The following is a 3,174-nucleotide window of genomic DNA, read 5'->3' as shown; positions in this document are numbered from 1 at the left end:
GGGTGCCCCCAGAGGTGCTGGCTGGTCCTAAGCCCTAAGCTTTATCTCAGAAACCTAACTGGGCTGCCAAAATCTTCCCCAGAGACCACCACTTGGCTTTGTTAGCTCCTGTCCATACAGCTTCTAAGTGAATTTTGGTTTGGACTTCCAGTTGATCTATTAGCGAAACATTTACTAAGTTCAGCCATTTTGGGACTTTCAACCATATTATTTATAGGTTCTTGGTTTACTCTAATTTTCTAAAATTTACATGAAAAGCTTGGCCAGGCCTTGTCACCTCTGCATAGAGTTGTCATTCTACTTGAATCATGCAAGAGATGTCTAATAACCATCTGGCTGTTTACTGTCAACACTTACCCCTCAGCAGCTGTTAAGCAGGAGATTCACTTGTACACATGTCATTCTAAAGCTCACTTTTCTAAGGGAAGAGGCATTAGGAATGGGGGGTGTTTAGTTAAGTTGATGAAAGATGGACCCCATTACACTGCCATCTGTCTCACAAGGCTTAATGTGATTCTTCTGTGCTCATCTGTTGATTTATAGACATTAATATTGTCTGACAACTGCCTAGTGTCAGAAATAAACTATTGGCTCCTTTTTTAACTTAAGTGCTATTGATTCAAGCATGCAAACATATTTGTACATCTCTTAAATGTAACTCTATGGCTGATTCATATCAATGTATGACAAAACCCACTGGAAAAAAAATAAATAAATAAAAAATTTTAAAAAAAGTGATCATTTTAATTGAACATCTGCTTGGAAAACACTGGACAACATAGAATCAATGACTATAAAAATAACTCCTATAACTTAAATAAACTCTATCATTGAATCCATGCTGAATCTCATTCCACATGGTAGGTCTTAGAGCCCTGCAGATGCACAGAGGAGATGTGAGCTGCCAAAGTATTCAGTAAGAGTCGACAGTAAGCCAAGTTGTCACATGCACCTCTTTTCATGACATGCAATTATCTAAATATTTGCAGCTAATATCACACATTAGAAATGCTTCACTGAACAGCAGTCACTTCACTTCTAGAAGAGCAGCTTCCAGTAGAGGAATTTTTAAAAGCTCATCTGAGAAAAATAGATGAGAAAACTAGATAGACAAGAGAAAACTAGATAGAATATGTTAAATTTTGGTAGAGACCCAGATAACACAAATGTAACTTTGCATTGTTCAAATTCCTTAACCATCACTTCAAGTATCAAAGTATCATCTGCTAAGTTGACCCAGCTCTTAGGTGTCTATCTTGGTGGTTATCAGTTTCCTATCTTTGTTATAGGATTTTATGTAAATTGTACTTAATTCGATCACTAAGTCACTTTTAAGTCACTTCTTAGATCACATGTTACTGTATTTCATTCGCCCATTGCTACCATTGCAAATTGAACAGTCATCGTTGTTATTTAGTTGCTACATTGTACCCAAATCTTTTAGAATTCCATGGATTGTAGCCTCCCAGTCTCCCCTATCCAGGGGTTTTCCAGGCCAGAAAACTGTCTTTACTTTATCTCTAATCCTACTGAAGCAAGAGATAGATGGACTGCTGGGGCAAATAGCTGGAGTTGTTCTCTGTGAACTGAAACTCCAAGACAAAAACAACAGGACAATCGAGGGAGAAGGCTGAGACCTTCCCAGATAGAATATAAAAGATCACATATTTCTCATTCTCAAAGTCAAGAGACTATACATGAGCAAAAAGGCTCCTTGGAGGTCCAAAGGGGAGGGATGCTCAGTGATGCTAAATATCCATAGACCTCTTTGGTAGAATCCATCTTGGCTGAGAGATGCATAAGCACATGGGAGGACTCTGAGTAGATCAAATACAGACTCTGAACCAGGGAAATCATAATGATTGGCCAAAGGAAGCCTAGGAGAAATGCCCCATAGAAGTGGCTGAAATTACCACGAGGGCTCAGCTCTCTCTCTCTCTGAGCCTGCCTGTGTGTCTATCCACACATACGGTACTCTTCTTTCCCGCTAATAAACACTTTACTTATTTCACTATGTTTTGGCTTTGTGGGAATACTTTTTTTTTTTTTTGGTAAAGTTGAAGGGCCAGAGCCTTGTCACCACACTGGTCTAGTGGATACCTTCAGCACCATGACCCAACCACAATCTCTGGCCAGGAACCAAAATCCTGCTTCAAGCCGCTGCAGGCCAAGGTCACCTGAGATTGCTACTAACTGGATTCTTCATGTCAGTTGAACTCTCTCTCTTATTTTCTTCAGACTGAAGCTAGATTCTTTTCATGACACAAATGTAATAATTCTATCCTCTTACATATACACACACATTATTAAATCCCATTACTTGTTTCTCATTGATCTCAGGATAAACACCAACATCTTTTCACAGTCTCTAAGGCACTGGATGTCCAGGACCATGCCTGGTTTTCCAACCTCATCCAGTGCTTCCCCTCCATCTCCTGCTCCCAGAGCCAAAGGGCCTTCTCTCTAGTTCTTCACACCTTCTTCACCATGAGGCTTTGGGGATGGTGTTTCACCTGAAGACCGCATCACCCGCACAGTTAGTGCTCATTCCTGCTGACCATCCTGCTATTTTTGCCTTGGAGTTTCGGCCCAAGCTCTTTGGTGCTTGGAACCATACAGAGATTAGCATGGCCCCTGTGCAAGAATGGCATACAAATTCATGAAGCATTCCATACTTTATCACAGATTAAGAGAACAGACTTATGGTTACCAGAGGGAAGGGTGTGGGGAAGAGGGATAGATTGGAACTGACATGCATACGCTACAATATTTAAAATGGATGACCATCAAGAACCCACAATAGAGCACAGGAAACTCTGCTCAACACTCTGTAATAACCTAAACGAGAAAAGCCTTTGCAAGAGAAGAGATGCATGTATATTTATAACTGAAACATTTTGCCATACGCCTGAAACTAATACAACACTGTAAAGTAGCTACAGCCCAATACAAAATAAAAGTTTGGGGGAAGTCTTTACTAGTTAGATTTGAGTTCCCCTGTAAAATCTCAGAGGATTGAATTTCTTTCCTTCAGACCATTTACTTTAGAATAGGATAACTTGCTCATAATTGTCTTTATTTTAATGATGTCCTCTTTACTATTCTTTGCCCTCATTAAAAAATAGACTGATATATTTTCCTTCTCTATGTGTTCCATTTTAATTACAGGGATGC

The 3,174-nt window shown here is 39.7% G+C and overlaps 1 non-coding gene across 1 annotated transcript; it reads left to right on the top strand.

Moving 5' to 3' along the window:
* The first annotated feature begins 2,575 nt into the window (after positions 1–2,575).
* Positions 2,576–2,679, top strand: LOC136152003 (U6 spliceosomal RNA). Its single transcript, XR_010660164.1, has one exon. It is a non-coding gene; the product is annotated as a U6 spliceosomal RNA (small nuclear RNA).
* Positions 2,680–3,174: the final 495 nt, after the last annotated feature.

This window comes from Muntiacus reevesi, chromosome 20, assembly GCF_963930625.1.
Source record: "Muntiacus reevesi chromosome 20, mMunRee1.1, whole genome shotgun sequence".
Lineage (NCBI taxonomy): Eukaryota > Metazoa > Chordata > Mammalia > Artiodactyla > Cervidae > Muntiacus > Muntiacus reevesi.
The sequence above is the reverse complement of the archived record's forward strand: the minus strand, read 5'-3'. Positions and strand labels throughout refer to the sequence as shown.